Source organism: Centruroides vittatus, unplaced genomic scaffold, assembly GCF_030686945.1.
Source record: "Centruroides vittatus isolate TY-2023 unplaced genomic scaffold, ASM3068694v2 contig_1049, whole genome shotgun sequence".
NCBI lineage: Eukaryota > Metazoa > Arthropoda > Arachnida > Scorpiones > Buthidae > Centruroides > Centruroides vittatus.
In genome coordinates this window covers 603,160-620,523 of record NW_027120677.1, presented here as the reverse complement: position 1 = coordinate 620,523, position 17,364 = coordinate 603,160, and the positions used below count along the sequence as shown (strand labels likewise).

The 17,364-nt window shown below is 32.0% G+C and overlaps 1 protein-coding gene across 1 annotated transcript in view; it reads left to right on the top strand.

The window, feature by feature from the left end:
• Positions 1 to 2,437: 2,437 nt before the first annotated feature.
• The window catches only part of LOC136970614 (uncharacterized), a 62,837-nt gene continuing 47,910 nt past the window's right edge, over positions 2,438 to 17,364 (top strand). The window contains exon 1 of the mRNA XM_067265083.1: positions 2,438 to 2,461. The gene's annotated coding sequence lies outside the window, so the exon portion shown is untranslated. The remainder of the gene's footprint in view (positions 2,462 to 17,364) is intronic.

Here is a 17,364-nt window from a genome sequence, read left to right as displayed (position 1 = left end):
AAAATTTTATTTAAAAAGTAATTTTTGTATAGAAAATATCATCAGAAAAACGACCAGTTTGGTTTATATTCTCTGGCATAGAAACTCAATGGCCTGGTATGGGCAAAGATCTTTTTAAACTAAAACCATTTGCTAAAACCATTTAACACTCTGAAGAAACACTTAAACCATTTGGCATTGACTTAATGCAAATATTAACAAAACGTGCAGCCTAAAGTAGCAAGAAAAGAGAAATTATATCATTGTTTGTTGCCATTGCTGCAATTCAGATACATTTTAATGTTCGCATTTGTTTTTACGTGTTTGCAATGCCTGGTTCGTCTCAACAGAGAGCAAATGGTTAGTTTGTTTCAAATTGATAAAATATTTCTGTTCCAAACAGTAATGCATTGAAAATTGTAGAATAAGCGTTTTTTTTTTTTTTTTTTTTTTTTTTTTTTTGTTGAAGACATTAAAGTTAACACCATCATAAATATGAATTGTGTTTATGTTAGACACGTGTCTCGACGCAACTTGCGGTTCTCAATTTATGCTATTTCCTTTCTTTCAGACAAATTCGACTGTTGAGATTCGTTCACGGGACCTGGGCCCATAACCTGTGGTGATTTCCTATAACCGTGAACGAGTCAAAAACAGGGCGAGGCAAAGGCAACAAGAACATTTATTAACTCACATACATCCGACTTGGATCTTACACGAAAAGGACGCCTCCTATCGTGAACAATTGACAAATGGAAGTGTACATTGACCAGACAATAAATAAAGACTTAGCTTGTATATACGTAACTCGATCCCGAGTGGTTCTTTGACGGTCGGACGCACAAAATAATTGGCAGATGCATGAAAGCCGTCAGTTTGGAAATTATAATTGCTTAGGTCTTGTCCATTGTCATCCGAAGAGACATCATCAACGTGAACTTGATCGCATTCCTCTAAATCGTTGAAGAAGAAATGAATGTCAGCAAAATTAAATATCATTTCTTCCATTCGTAAACCAAGCGACATAGAAGTGGGACCATCCTTGCAGTATCTGTTAGCGTATGTTCCTGTCAGAAGCGAATGAAACACGATAATAGTTTCATCTAAATCCCAAATGAATACCCTTTCTAATTTATTTTCGGGATCAGGAGAAGGATTATTTTGTTTCCTGCCTCTTCCACGAACACAGCGATTACTTTTCTTTGTAGATCCATTAGTCACTTCCATTTTCAGAGGTGGAGACGGGCTCGTACTCACTTGGTTATAATGCGGGCTATCTGTTACAGCTTTCTTTAATGTTTTATTAAGATTTAATGTTTCTAGACTTTTGTGTAGTGTGTGTGTGGTATAACACCAGTAGAAAGAGGACAACAGGTGCAATAAATAATAATAATAATAATTATTATTATTACAGAATCGGCTCAATATTTTGGGGACCTTATTATTTAGACATTTATCATTAGCTGTCGTGGATGCATACAAAATTCGTCAAGAAATCTGGCTTCCCTCCTCATCCCTTCTTTACACCCTTAATTCCGAAAAAATGATAATATATTATTACGTTTTCTTTTGTCAACTATTTAGAGGAACTTGCCACGTTGGGAGGGTGAGAATACCCTTGCAAGGGTCTAACATTAGCGAAGTGCGGGACCGTTTGAGATTTCACGGATCGCATACCCACGAGACTCTTTCTCATTGTTGTTGTCATAGATTATATAAAATAAACTATTAATTTTAAAGACAAACCTCGCCCTACAAGGGTCTTTTTTTTTCATCTTTAGGTCCTACACAGTTACGTATTTCTCCCTGATTCGATAGGATATTTAATATAGAATTGCTAAAGATGACGTGTACGTACCGCAATGAAACTATAATTGGATCGTTTTTGTTTTACATTTAAAAAAAAAAAATAATTAAATAAAACGAAGAATATCAATTTAATTAACGGCTTCGATTCGTAAATAATATATTTAAAATAAAATAAGTATATTTCATTTTTACTATTAAAAATTACGTAGCGAAAAACACGTCATTAGTATCGCGAAACCGGTATACACAAGCGGTAAAGACGAAAAAAAAGGAAGCAAAATTTGAATGTAGTAAGCGAACACACAGTTTCAGCAAACATCCAATGAAAGAGTGACACAACATGACTTCATATCTACTATAAAATCGCTATCGAGAAAGCGGTAAGTGTGTTACATTATTGTATAGCTAGCGATTCACTAAGCGAAAGGAAGTGTGTGTATGTGTGCGTGTGCTTGTATTTACTAAATAAACACAGGGCGATGTGGTATGAGGGACAGTCTACTACACCACCTACACGAAAAAACAGGATTAAATAATATTTTTTAAACTTTTCTATTGTTAAAATATATATATATATATATACATATATATATATATATATTTGCATTTTTACAACAGGATTTTTAAATATATTTTTAAGAAATTACAACTTGAAATTGGAAGAAAATTCAAGGTAAATTTTTTTATGTCACCATTATGCCTTTTTTATTGTGTTTTTCTTCCTTTTTTTTGTATATTATTGCGGTGTAAAATACTTTAATAAGTTGTTTTAAAATAGGTAAATAAATAAATAAGTAAATAAATAAATTGCACGTTTAATTACGATGATTCATGTTAAAGTAAATGTTTATTTTTCTATGTGAGGATTTAAAATTTAAAATTAAAAACGACATATTTGAACGGTAAAGATGCAATCTTTACCGTTCAAATATGTCGTTTTTAATTTTATTTTTATAAAAATAATGCAATATTTTGGTATTCTTACTTCAAAATTCGTAATTTTGGCTTCCTCTTAACGGTGAGAGACACCTTTTATGTAACTAATAATTAATTTAATTTTTATTATACTGTAATTATATAATATATATATTATTATTATCATTTCTATATATTTATACGTAATTTTTTTTTAAATTTATTACTAAAAACATTGCATAAAATTCGTAATTTTAGCGCCTGATGAGTTTATGAATATTTAATTATTTTATTTTTTAAATAAAATAATTAAATAAATTTTCAATTGTGTTACTTATACATTTTACTTCATGAATATTAAATATTCTGTTATATAGTTTTAAATGGCTTTAGTTAATATAAGTGATATAAACCATTGTTTTCAGCTTATATTTAAAATATTTACTCAATTTTGTTTGCATTTAACTATAAAATAATGTTTATATTATTTAAAAATATAAAAATGCATACGAATTTATGCAATTAGTTAAATCTTCTATGAGGAAACTCGACAGAAATGATTCATAGTCATGTGTTTTCTCCATCAGCGAAAATATTAAAAAAAAAAAATTCAAAATGTCTGCTAATAATAATAATAATAATAATAAAATGTTTTAAAATATTAATTAATTAATTAATATTTTAAATAATTTTTATAAATATTTATTAAACAAAACTTCCTGCCTATATAACTAGTAAAATATATGTAAATTAATTATTAAAAAAAAAGAATAAAAATTTCTACGGTGCATACGATTATTATAAAATTAACTTTAATGAAGTAAAATTCATAATTAAATCATTAAAGTACACTTAAATTTAATACAGTCCTTTATTGTCTCTTTATCGAATTTTAATACATTTATTATGCAAAATTCGCACCTATTAACGTAATTACATGATTTTAAAAACGTTTAAAAAGGGGGGCATAAAAGGTCTTTTTATTGCAATAAGTAACCCAAATTATTATTTTTGTGAGTAATCTGTTGTTATATTTCGCTTGTCACCTTTATAATTTATTAATACTGTCGCAAGTGTTGGCATATTTGTTAATGCCAATATATTGTCGACTTATTAGAGTCGAATGCAGTAGTTTTGGGTATTAAAAACGGAATTTATAATACACGTTTTCTGTAAAATTGAATGCTGTATAATTTAGAAAGGAAAATTGAAATAATTACGTAAAAAGAATCGTTCGTTTAGGAAGATTTCATTGATTGAAAAAGGCATTTTTCTTTACCGACCAATCAACGTTTAGATACTTGACACACGTTGTACTTAAAAATCAATATTTTTCTGTCCTTGGAGTGTGTTTACGTAGTTTTCCAGTTGTATATTCGTTTAATACATTCTTATTCTAGATCGAAGAATAAATATTTACTAAGATTATTAAATGTTTGAATTAATTCCATTTCTTAGTTCAATAAATTAATTGCATCTGCCTTGAAGTCCTCAATATACAAATATGGATGAGGGATGATTTTTTTTTTCGTATTTTCAAGGAGAATTCTAATAATTGGCATCGGTAAATCGATTCTTGTCAAATCAATTAAAAATTCTAAGTGTCTTGCGTAAGTTCACTGTTTATAATCACTGGAATTTTTAAAAAAATTCTTACTTTTAATAAGCTTACAACTTGATTTATGTGTCTAGAATTTGAACAAAATCCAAGGAAAATTAGTTATTTACGTGTACCATTTTACTAACATTTTATAATTCATAATTTTATTTAAGATTGTAAGTGGGGGGAATTTTTATTTCGCCCGTTATAGATTCTTGGGTCTCCGGGCAAATTTGAATTAAGGGGTCCCATGTAACCTCTTCTACTTAATTTACCTATATATAATAATCAGGGACGGATTTACACATAACAGGCTTCGATTTAGAGCAGTGGTTCCCAAACTTATTATGCCCACGGATCCCTTCTCATAGCATAAACCTGACATTATTTTTTAAGTACTCGCATAAAGAATTTTCTACGGACTGAGCCATTTCTTCAATCCTTCTTTGCACCGTATTATTACTCAGCGGAATTCTTCTTATAATATCGGAAGCTGGTTTATGCAGCACGGTGCGTATTACCTCACTTACAGCCGGTAGAATGAGTTCTTCACCAATAGTGTGCGGCTTTCCGGACTTTGCTATCAGTAAAGAAATGTTATAAGAAGCACGCAGTCCATAGTCGTCTCGCTCAGATGTTGTCGCAAAGACTTGTTTCAATGACGGTGTTTTCAAATATTTTTCTTTGATTGTTTTTAAAAAGTTAAATCTTTATCTTTTTTTTTTTGTCGCTATGGACTTTTGTCAAATGTTCCTTAAGCTTAAAAGGTTTCATTGATTCGTTTGACAGTTTTATGCATAGAAAGCACATAGGTACTTTTATTACCTATGTGCCTTCCTGTGTTGGCATTATTCCATTACCTATGTGTACCTATGTTGGCATTATTCCATTACCTATGTGTACCTATGTTGGCATTATTCTATTACCAACAAATAGTACGTATAAAGCCATATTTTAAATCTTCACCACTATATTGTCTGCATTTTTTGTTCGGCTCACTCATATTATTATGTGTGAAAAAAGGGCACAAATTTAAGATACAAGAAAATAAAACAAATTATTTCTTTGAAAAAAAAACACTATTTATTCATAAAAACTTCTGTTTCTTGTTTTTTGCAAAGAAATAATTTATTTTAATTCGAAAATGGAATAATACTACAAAGTGACACTCGAATCAATTAATTATTTAAGATGTAAGGGTAAAATTTTAAGTAATAATAAATAAATAATATAATAAAATATTGGTAAATATTATATAATAAAACTATTAAATAAATTAACTTTAACAAATGTATTGTGGTTATAATCTATTCTATTTCATCGACCTCTACGGCTTTCTTCGACTCCGCAGTCCCCTTTTCCCTTCTCAAGTCCGGAGCGCTGCCCCTCCGCTCTGAGATCTTGACCAAGAATGGCTCTTCCGTTGGCAGTACTGTCCGAGTATGTGGCGTCGATTTTCCGGAAAAACTATAACTAAAAAATTTAGACGCTAGGGAGAAATTTGGCGCTTCTGTTCCATTAATGTGCACATTGCATACGTTTTACAACGAATTTCGGATATAAAAAGAGACGCAAAACGTTTTTTTAAACACGTGCACTCTCTCTAGAGTCTAGAGGATCGTACGTCATTTCCACATTCTACATCTGTGATCACATCTGTATTAACATCTGTAATTGACGTGAAATTATTGTACTTTTTTTCTTAACTGCAGAAATTCGTCAGAAAATTACGTACGCTATATGAAAATTAAAAGGACATCAGCGCCAATTTTTTCCCAGCGGTTGAATTTTCAAGTAAAATCTTTTCCCGAAAATTGAATCCCCTTTATACTCAGGACAGTGTGCGTGCCAAATTTGGTTTGGTAGAAATTACACAATTACACAGAAAGCACCGAAAACTTAGGCTACTCCTTAATTACGATCACCCATCCTATACTTTATCGGATTAAAATATTGAAAAATAATTATTATAAACTACATTATTATTTTTACTCTATATATTTTTCCTATAAATTAGCCAAAAAACATAATTTGTTTTTTTTCTCACCATTGTTTTACGTACAAATGCTTTAATTTTATATCAATGAATGTAAAAATTATTTAATGTATTACTTAAAAAAATTATTTATTTATTTATTCGAGTTTTTCTGTTTATGTATGTAAAATATTCTTTAAAAAATAAAATAAAATGTAAACAAGGAATATAAAATTTAATTATGTAAAATCTTATCTATATTATAATAGGCCTGTATTCATACTAATGGTTTATGTATTGTTATATCATACCTCGTTTGAATTTATTTTATTTTTTATCCTATTTTTTAATAAAAATTCTCAAAAATAAATGTTTAAACAATATTATACTCTAATTCGGGGATGGCCAACCCGCGGCACGCGTGCCACAGTGTGGCACGGCGGAGTTTTAACAGTGGCACGCGAAGACATGATGAAAAATTTAAAATTTTGAAAAAAATAATAATATCGCCTTCGAGAATCTTATCAAATTCCGTAAAAACCCTACACATACGCTACTGAATACAACAGCGCCGGAAAGCGGCACCCATTGACACCAGTACAACGACGCGGTATTGTCTCTGGACTACAATACATTGCAAATACGAGCTCGAGCTCTGAATCGAAGACGATTTCGTGAGCTTTTCCCGGAAGAAACGGAAGAGGATGGCGAGTTACTCCTTTATTGTAGTGTGCGCTGGCTTTCCAAAAGAAGTGCACTCGCGAGATTTTGGAATTTGTGGGAGTGTGTTTTAAAATATCTGGAAGAATACAATGAACTGCCCAGTGAGTGCTTGCTACTTCAAGAATGAAGATTGGCTATGGGATTTAGCTTTTCTCGTCGATATTATGGGGCATTTAAATAATTTAAATTGCAGAGAAAAGATTGTATTTTTCCTATCCTAGTTAGTCATATATCATCTTTTGTGAACAAAATTTTGCTTTTTTTTCTCGATTTTGGAGAAAAATTGAACGTAATAAAATCAAAATCATTTTTTCACCTTTATATATTTTTTAGTATGTTGGAAAAGTTGGAAGTGGCACGCATAATTTTTTTCTTTCAGATAGGGGCACTCTTCCCAAAAAGGTTGGCCACCCCTGCTCTAATTTAAAGGCTAAACCAATAAAAAAGATTCTCAATCTTTTTCCCTCGCGTATCTCCCGAGTCTTCTGTGTATAGACTTATACCACTAACCGATTGTTCTCAAGAGAATACGTGTACCACGTGTTGAGAACTGTGGGTTAACCCATTAGACCCCTCTTTAGACTTTATTTGGTATATACTCCTCCCCTGTTGCAACCATTAGAGAATCTGTAAGATAGTTTATTCTGGGCAGCCATAATTATATGGAAATTATTATAACTATTAATTTAATTATTATCATTTGAAAAAGAACAGTATAAATACAGTCAAACCTCTAATAAAGATCGCCTTCCCAACCTCTAAACTTCGGCCATTTTTTCCAGGAACGTTGAACAAACATGCCTACAAAGTATCGGATATCTTTCACGCAGGTTCCCGTTGTTCAGAGGTTTGACCGCATTTTCTTTGAGAAAAATCAATAATCCATAACAATCAATAAACAATGATATTCTAATGGTAGGAAATTGAAACCAACCGTATAAATATAAGAAGATAATTAGGAGTTTGCTGTGTATAGAAATTGTTCGAATCCAAGATTCTTTACTGGGATTGTTGAACAAAAGTTTTTATATTCACACACTTTTTTTCTGTTTTTCTGTACAGAAACAAAAATAAAATAAAAATTTAATTATGTAAAATCTTACCTATGTTGGCATATTGCCTGAATTTTCGATAATTTCCTGTACATTATAATATATTCACACTAATAATTTATGTATTGTAATATCATACCTCGTTTGAATTAATTTTATTTTTTAATCCTATTTTTTAATAAATGTTTAAACAATATTATACGCCTACTCTAACTTAAAAGCTAAATTAACAGAAAGGGTTCTCAACCTTTTTTCCTCGCGTACCTGTTGAGCCTAAATCATTCGATAAAATCGATTAATTTCACTTCGAACGAATTTCAACTAATTTAAACGATTTTCGATTTCCGTCCCTGTAAAGGACTCCACTTTACAGGGACGGAAAGACTAAATTACTGGAAATTTACATAAGATTAATGAAAATAAATGAAGCGTTTTCTATATTTATCGTTTAGTAATAAGAAATTTAAAGAAAAACAATAGGATATATCCGGATTGAGTCTGTGTAATCCGGATTCTAATAATACCGTTCATAAATTGAAGATTAAATTTCACTTCATTATTTCGCAATTTAAAATATTTTTAGTATTTATTAGAACTATTTCACCAATAATACAAGTGTTTATCTATTTTATTTTTAAATATATGTATAAAAATATAACGTACGATGTTTACAACTATAGTTAATAGTATTCTACTAGCATTAGTCAATATTTTTTCCTCTTTCAACTTTCAAATTAATATACAGTAAAACCTGTTTAAAACGGAACGATATCTGCAGAACTTTCTGTTTTGGCAGGTTTCCATTTAATATATATTTATTCATTATGGTCTACGTGTATTTTTGTAAACTCACAAATTAATCCAAAGAACAGAGTTAGATGATAGTCGAGACCAGATATGAAAAGCTTAGGGGCAGGAGGTATACCAATTTTCGGTCAAAACCGTTATTTCAATTTAAAAATATTCTGAACGGAGTTAGGCATGACTCGGACCACGAAACAGGACGAAACACCCGCTTTGAAGCTTAATAACTCTTGTGTTTTATGTCGAAAATGTTGCAGAGAGGTTTGTTTATTAGGGAAATTGATGCTATTAAATTTTGATGGTTAAAGGTCAAGAGAGTGGGAAGATAGAGTGGGGTCTTACAGAAGATTTTACCTGTTATTAGCATTTACGATTATTTATAAAACTTATCCCTACCCTTAAAATTAAGTTTTTTTGTCATTATATAATAATAAATAATATAAAATTTAAAAAAAGTAAAATCTCATAACAGATGGCGCCACACGCAATTTTAACGTTTGGCTTGGAACGTTACTCAACTCGCTGGATTTTTATATACACGCAATCAGTAGGGTATTCTAAATTTATAAGGTATTACTATAATTTATTATATAAATACATTATTTAAAAATTATAAGACAAATGCAAAACATGGAGAAATGCAAATAAATTCGGGGTTTTTTTCTGTATGCATGCATATTAGTGTGTATGTGTGTGTGTGTGTGTGAGGCACGGATTTTTGAAAGCGATGTTTATCCGATTTACAAACTGCATTTTAAAGAAAAATTCTTTTTATTTAAAATGTATCACGTTTGCGTAAACATTCCATACCCGAGGATGGACACTGTTAACAATTTTGTTTCTCTTTGGTTTACTTCTGTACTTGGTAGTGTCATGTGGGCAATTCAGATTGCTTCACTGGGTGTTATACCTGGGTGTTACTGGATGTATAAATAAAATTTTATACAAAACTTAGTTGCGCGATCGAAATTTAAGTTTAAATTATACTAAAACAATATATTTTACATTCTAAACTTCGCCTATAATAACTCTAATTAATATAATTACAATATGGAGCTTACTTTTTAATTATAACTTTTTTCTCCTTGACTATAAAATCAAGGGTAACCGATAATTTACATTCTTGTCTAACGAATTTTATTAACATTAATTTGTCTAAAAAAATAAATATAAAAGGTTGAATAGTTTACAAACGACTAGTAATCGAATGGAATATTTTAAATGAGAAAATTTGTATAAAAAATAAATAAATAATTATAATAAATTATTCATTTTCCTGTAAATATTTAAATCGATTTATTAATGTCATCCCTCAGTTATATTCAAGGTCTATTTAAGCATATTTGTTTTCTTGGCTCGTGTGATAAATATATCAAAAATAATCGGACCGATAAGTACTAAATTACATCAGCTTAAGCTTTTTAATGGGCTGCTTAAGCCCATTAAAAAGCCTTTTGCTTCGGAACTCGCACGTAAAGTTCAGTTTTTTCATGCAAAAAATATGATATAAAAATGACATAAATTAAAATATCCTTCGATAAGTGGTTAAAATTCAGCTATTTTGTGTTACTGATTAATTTTCTTCGTATATTTTTATGAATGGCCCTGGCCTGATTTCGTTTCCCTCAGCCCTGATTGTAACAACGTATTTAACAGAAATTTAATTGATAACACCAGTAGAATTTCCCTAATTCAAACTAAATGTAAAAAATATTCAGATTAAACGAGAAGGGGGAAAAACATGTGTAGTATATAAAGTAGTGTTATATTTCTGAACGGTTTGACCAAATTTTTCACAGATGCAAAGAAATACGAAAAATATTATTTTTGACTTTTTAATTACCTTATATGAATTAAATTCGGGTGATTCAAAATTCTCCATGCACGGGTAAAGGATTCGCCTTATTATGCAGTCACTTTACACCTCAGAATATAATATATGTGAGTGCCATTTAGCTGAATGCTTGCTTACCTCCCACATACGGCAAACGTATGTTTAACACGTCTGGTGTTATACACACATTGCATCATAAGCGAACCCTTTGAATCACTTTATAGACTATAAAAAGTTGACAATGCGACTTTTAAACTTGGCCAACTTATTCAATTTTCTTAAATTATTATTTTATTCATTACCTCTCAACTTTTTGATTAAGTGCCTCGTGTCAGCACTCAAGTCTTTTCACTGTAAAGATATATCAATTTAGTTGTAACTGTCAGATCTTAACGAGTTGTGTAGGAAAAACATTCAGCATTTTCTCTTATCTCTAAATTTCATAACATAGTCGTGATATTTTTACTATATTTGCCATTGAATAGTATTAATAAAATAGTTATTATATCGATTTATTTGAACATAAACGCTTTAATATTGTGTATTACTGTGTAAACAACAATACCGTTTTGTAACAGTCGATGAGGGTATAATGACTATATCATGTGTTTGGCGCATCAATTTGTATCTGGCTTTCGTGATTAGTCACTACCCTGCGGGTTTAATGGCCCTAGGCTAAAAATTCAAGAGACTGTATGTTATTAAAAATTAAATTCTCTATATTTTCTATTTATAAAAGTGAATTTTATAGGATAAAATATAACATGGCAGGAAATGATGCACTAAAGAAGTTCTAAATGCCACTATAGTTGCACTTGTATATGTTATAACTATGTGTATATTTTTCATCCATATATCGTAATTCATAGATAATATGGGCTTCAAAGAGTTGTTAATGTGATTATATTTAATAAGGCATTTATAAAGAATGCAACATTATCGATTTGCATAATATTAAGCTAAAACGAGGAAAGTCTTATTTGATAATTTAATATGGTAATCACAGAATATAATGAATTAAATATGACTAGATGCTAGCCAGTAGCCCAATGAATAAAAGCAGCGAACACTTGTAGTTGGTGGTTAGGTGGGTTTTGCACATGAACAATGGACTGCCACGTGGAGTATGTTTGGGGAATTTCTTCACCTGAACAGAGAGGATAATTCTAATCCAATCCTAAATTTTAATGTATTTTACAGGAATTGTTAAAAATTCTTGTAAAATACATTAAAATTTAGGATTGGATTTTAAAAGGATAAAGATTGATTGGATAAAGATGTTTAAAAAGAGATGTGATGAAATGCAAACTTTAGTAAATGAAATGGACTTTATTTTTTAAAAATACCGTTAAAAGTATTCTCAGTGCTCTTTTATCACCTTATTAAGTGTTTAAAAGGGAAGCAGTAGGTTATTAATATGTTGGGGAGCCTCAAAAAGATATGACTCGGACTTCTCAGCATCTGAAAAATACTGTTTTTATATTCTATCTCAATGCTACGACACGCACGATCGTTGCTCGAAATCAAAGTTTTCTTACGCTTATAGTATATTTTCTTGATTGGTTTATTTTAATATTTATTCATCATGTCATTAATTAATTTTAATTAGTCACTTTAATCCGACAGCCCGAAATATTAGACGATAAAGGACAGGGCAGGATATGATATACTTGAAGACAGGAATGGCCCCCGTAAGGACTTTCTATGCTAAACTGGTCTTTAGACACGTGTAAAGAAATCTCGAAAAACTCCACCTGGACACGAACCCGCGATCTGTGTTCAATGATTTTAATCACTTAGCCAGTAGTTGGCCTTCGACAGTAAAGGCGTTAGCCTGCTTGCTCTAGGACACTAGATTCAGTTGCGGGCCTGGAACTTCAGAAACTTTTATGAAACAGAGCCTCGTGTATCCAGGTGTTTCGGATACTTCGAGCCCGTCTCTTATTATTAAGCTGTCCCCATCTGGGCCTAGACGAACCCGATAGATATGATTAAAATAGTATTAGTTCCCTTAGAGTAGAAATAATAATAATAATTCAAGACATAAATAATTGTCGAACAACTGTTTCTTTAAACATTTGTTCTCTGTTTACGGATGTTTTTGCGTTTTTATTTCACGAATAAGTTGGAAGAATTAACTGCTATACATTCATAAGCAAGACCAAGACGATCAGATTGGCCAAGTGGTAAAGATGTCAGTTTGCCATTCTGGGAATGTCAATTCTATTCCAAGTGAGGAACCTGAGAAATTTTCAAGGGCCAGTTGTCTCGGATATATCGGGTAACGTTCCTCCTGTTCGACTGCTTTTATTATGGGCTGGGCGAACCCACGAAGGGTATTGTTTTAACACTTCAACGATTATTACTTTCGCTGAAAATCAATGAAATTAGCATAAACAAACATCAAACTCGTTAAAAAACCTGTTATTACTGAATAATCATATACACTGATAAGATAATGAAACAGAATATAAGCAATTACGTAATATCTTGTGTTTTCAAAGTTTCTTAAGGTTTACTTAAGAAACCTTACGAAGAAAAACAGATTGTTCTTTCAAGACTAAAATTCATACTAAATTCCAAACGTTATAATTTTTATTTTAAGATGATTTAAGTATCAAGCTTGTTGGGAATCGCCGGATGGCCGAGTAGATAAGGTGACAACTTACTGCTCCGAGAACCCGGGATCTAATCCCAACGGATCGTAAAACCTCAGAATCTTTTACGGGTGGGCCGTTCAGGATATATTGCATTCCGTTTCTCACAAGCCGGTGTTTCCATTGTGGGCCTGGATGGACCCATAATTGGTTGCTAAAAAATGGTCCTCGTAATGCTTACAGGGAGGAAAGAGTTCAAACTATAAAACTATATAGGCCTGCATACATATGATAAATAGTTTAATAATTTAAGTTATAAACTGTAATTCTCTAAAATTGGTATTACTTATTCATTATTGAAATGTTACCCTGATTCTGTAACAATCATGGCTTCCACGAGATTAAACTAGGCCGGTAAGGATTCGATACTTTCCATAACATCCTCCCAGACAGGGCTTTTTGTAATTGACATCCAATTAAAAACTTTGAATGGCAAAAATTGAACAGTCCAATGATTTAAGTATTCCAGTCCAGTTTGATACATAATCAAGCAATTTCTTTTTATATTTTGGCATTCGTTTTCCAATTCGGGTTGCTATCATCGAGTCATTGAAAATTTTGGAGTTCAATTTATTTGTGCAATCTACAGATTTAAAGCTGACATGATGTATGGCTGTGTAGTAAACCAATGTTAGTTCAGTAGCAGCAATCTTCTGCTCTAATTTGGAATTGTGTGGTGCAATAAATTTCTCAATCCAAACATTACTTCCAGTCGATGTAATATTTTTCTTATGACGATCTATTTCTAAATGTTGCTCTTCCCTTTGTAAGCAATATTCAGAGTTAGGTTACAAATTGGACAAAATGCTTCGTCATCTTTGTTAGTAGCTTTAAACATTTTAAAGCTTTTTTGAAGTTTTTCATTAAATTTACATTTTCGCTTACTACTCATTCTGATTCTAAGATAATAAATATTTTGAATTAAAGTTTTAACGAATGATGGGAATAAAAAAAATTAAATTTCAGCTTACTTCTGCACTTCACTTGCAGCTGAACACGTCGTTTCACAGTGGAATCTGAGGAGGCCACTGAGCCGTACCTTTTGAGGAGATGGTCAGTTAAGTCGGTCACCGATTACATCCACAAGTAGTGTCGTAGTTGTGTCAGAGGAATGATACTGGACAGCGAAGGAGTCCAACGGTCATTGCCACAAGTTCATTTTACAGAATTATATACAAGGGAAATATATACAGTTACACCGACCGTGGAAAAAATTTTCAGAGCGTTCGGTGAGTGAAAGTCCGAACAGAAGTATGTCGAACCGCCATAAATCAAATAAAAAACCAATAACACATGGTAATGAACATTTTACATTAAGTATTCAGACTTTAACTACTAAGTTTAATTTTAATTCTGTCATTTATGAGTTATACAAAAGTATAGTGGTGACACATGGATCACCTCCAAAAGTAGGACATTTGCTGTTTTTGTTCAAAGGGGGGAGGACGGAGGACTGAAGGCCAAATAGTAGGACATGTCCTCCCAAAGTAGGACGTTTGGTAACCCTACATAGAGTGTATATGTTACAGTCAAAACCCGTTTTTAGTGACGGCCGGATGGCCGAGCGGTAAAGGTGGCAGCCTACCGCTCTGGGGGACCCGGGATCGAATCCGAACGGGTCGAATAATCCCCAGGAATTTTTCGGGGGGGTGGTCCGTTCGGTTATGTCGGGCTCCGTCCCTCACCACCCGGTCGCCCCATTGTGGGCCTGGCCGAACCATAATGGGCATACTAAAAGAGACCCTCTTAGTGCCCACAGGGCGGAAAGAGTTAAAAAAAAACGTTTTTAGTTAGAACTCGTTTTAACTAGTTGAAACTAGATGTCTTTCTTAAAACCCGTTTTGTCTAGTTAAAACTAGAATTTACTGCTAGTCAAAAATGAATTTGAGTTAAAACTAGAATTTACTGCTAGTTAAAAATGAATTTGAGTTAAAACTAGTTTTAACTAGACAAAACGGGTTTTAACAAAGACATCCATTATAAACTAGTTAAAACTCGTTCTAACTAAAAACGGGTTTTGACTGTAACGTATATATATAAAACAAAAGTATTAAAATAATTTAAAATATTAAAAATTGAAGACACGGTCTGTCGAAACAGGAAACACCGTTTATTCAATTTAAATGTTCCGGATTACATTTTTGACAAGCGATGTTTCCTCATCAAGTCGCCGTGTCGTGTTTCAGTATCCTATCAAACCATATTTTCATTTTGAAGATAACATCTCGTAATTTCACTATTTTCCTTGAAATCCAGGATCAACTTAGGTTTTTATTTTCTGGAAGACCTTCAATTTAACAATTTTTTTGTCTAAGATAAATTTTCGCAGTAATTTAAGTTTCATGTTGCGAAAGTATATTGCGTGTTTATAATCGAATGCTGCAAACAAATTTAAATCTATAAATTTCTCTTCTTTTAAACATACAAATTATGTTCTAGAAATGTACTTTCAAATGCATTTAAACTATTGAAAACACTACAATAAAAGAATTCAAAGTATTTTATTTTCAGGGGCAAATCCACGGGGGGCTACAGGGGCTTAAGCCCCTTCCCATTGACACACACAGAAAATAAAAATTAAAATTTATTCGTTCCAATTTCAAAACGTTGTTTTGAAAATCATTTACGTTGGAAAAAATGGTTTATTGGACAATCCATAACAACATGTTAATGTTACCTATGGTTCCAAAATGGCGGCTTGTCTCTGATTCCAGCAAATAGAAGAAGATGTGATATTTTAATAACCCCAAAAAACAATCTTACGGATAAAGATAAGCAAAGTAAATACCGGCGAATCCAAAAAACTCAAAAGGGACCTAACTCAAAAATTAAAAACTTTTGAATAATTATAAATATATTTTATTAGACAACCGGATGGCCGAGCTCACACAGCAAGATTTTATACACTAACTTCTACGCGAAGGGTTGACGTCGATTGAAAACTCAATTTTTTTAGCACTACGTTTTCCTTGCATATTTCCTACAATAATTAATACTGTAAAAATTACTTTTAAGTAAAATTTTGTAAAAACAGTGGGTTAATGTTACCTATGGTTCCAAAATGGCGGCTTGTCTCTGATTCCAGCAAATAGAAGAAAGGAAACAGTGGAGACGCACGTTCTAACCTAACTAACCTATTCTAGTAATTTTGTTGGTAATAATTACGGTAATTTATTACAATAGGTTAGGTTAGAACGTGCGTCTCCACTGTTTCCTTTCTTCTATTTGCTGGAATCAGAGACAGCCGCCCATTTTGGAACCATAGGTAACATTAACCAAACAGTGCCACACACAAAACAAACACGGCGATACTGTTAAGTCTGAAAACTACCGCTTTGGGGAATCCGGGATCGAATCTAAATGGGTTTAAAATCCCAGGAATTTTTTGAAGGTTGTCCATCTGAATACTTTGGCCCTCGTGGGCTTGCTATAAAAGGCCCTCTTAGTACCCACTGGGCGTAGAGAGTTAAAAAATGTATCTTTTATTAATTTCATATTGTGGGGTTTGTTGTCAAATGTTAATAACTCAACAAAATAGTATGTAATTACCTCAACAGCCGCACGTCAGGTTGCCAATTTAGCGGAAAATCCTCTGAATAAGGTAATAAAGTAATATGGCAATAGAATGTTTACAAACACAACTGTAAATCACGCGATTTTTTTGCGGAAACTTAATTGTAGGTTTAAGTGTGTTGCGAGATAAAAAAAAAGGTTGAAAAACACTGGTCTAGAGGAAATGTTAGTGGTCACTAAGAGGGCCTTTTAATCATATCCATCATGAGTTTGGCCAAGCTCACAATGGAGACAACCGAAAGAGGACGACTTCCGACACATCCTGGAAGGACCCCCATGAAAAGTTGCTGGAGAGCTGTTTGCCGTGATTCGATTTCCGGTTCTTATAGTGGCAGACTGATGCTTTTATCACATCGGCCATGTATCCGAAGTGAGGTCCTGTGCACGTGTAAGGTGGCAGCTGGAAGATTTTCGGAAAGAAATTTACTCCAAATGCATAAATG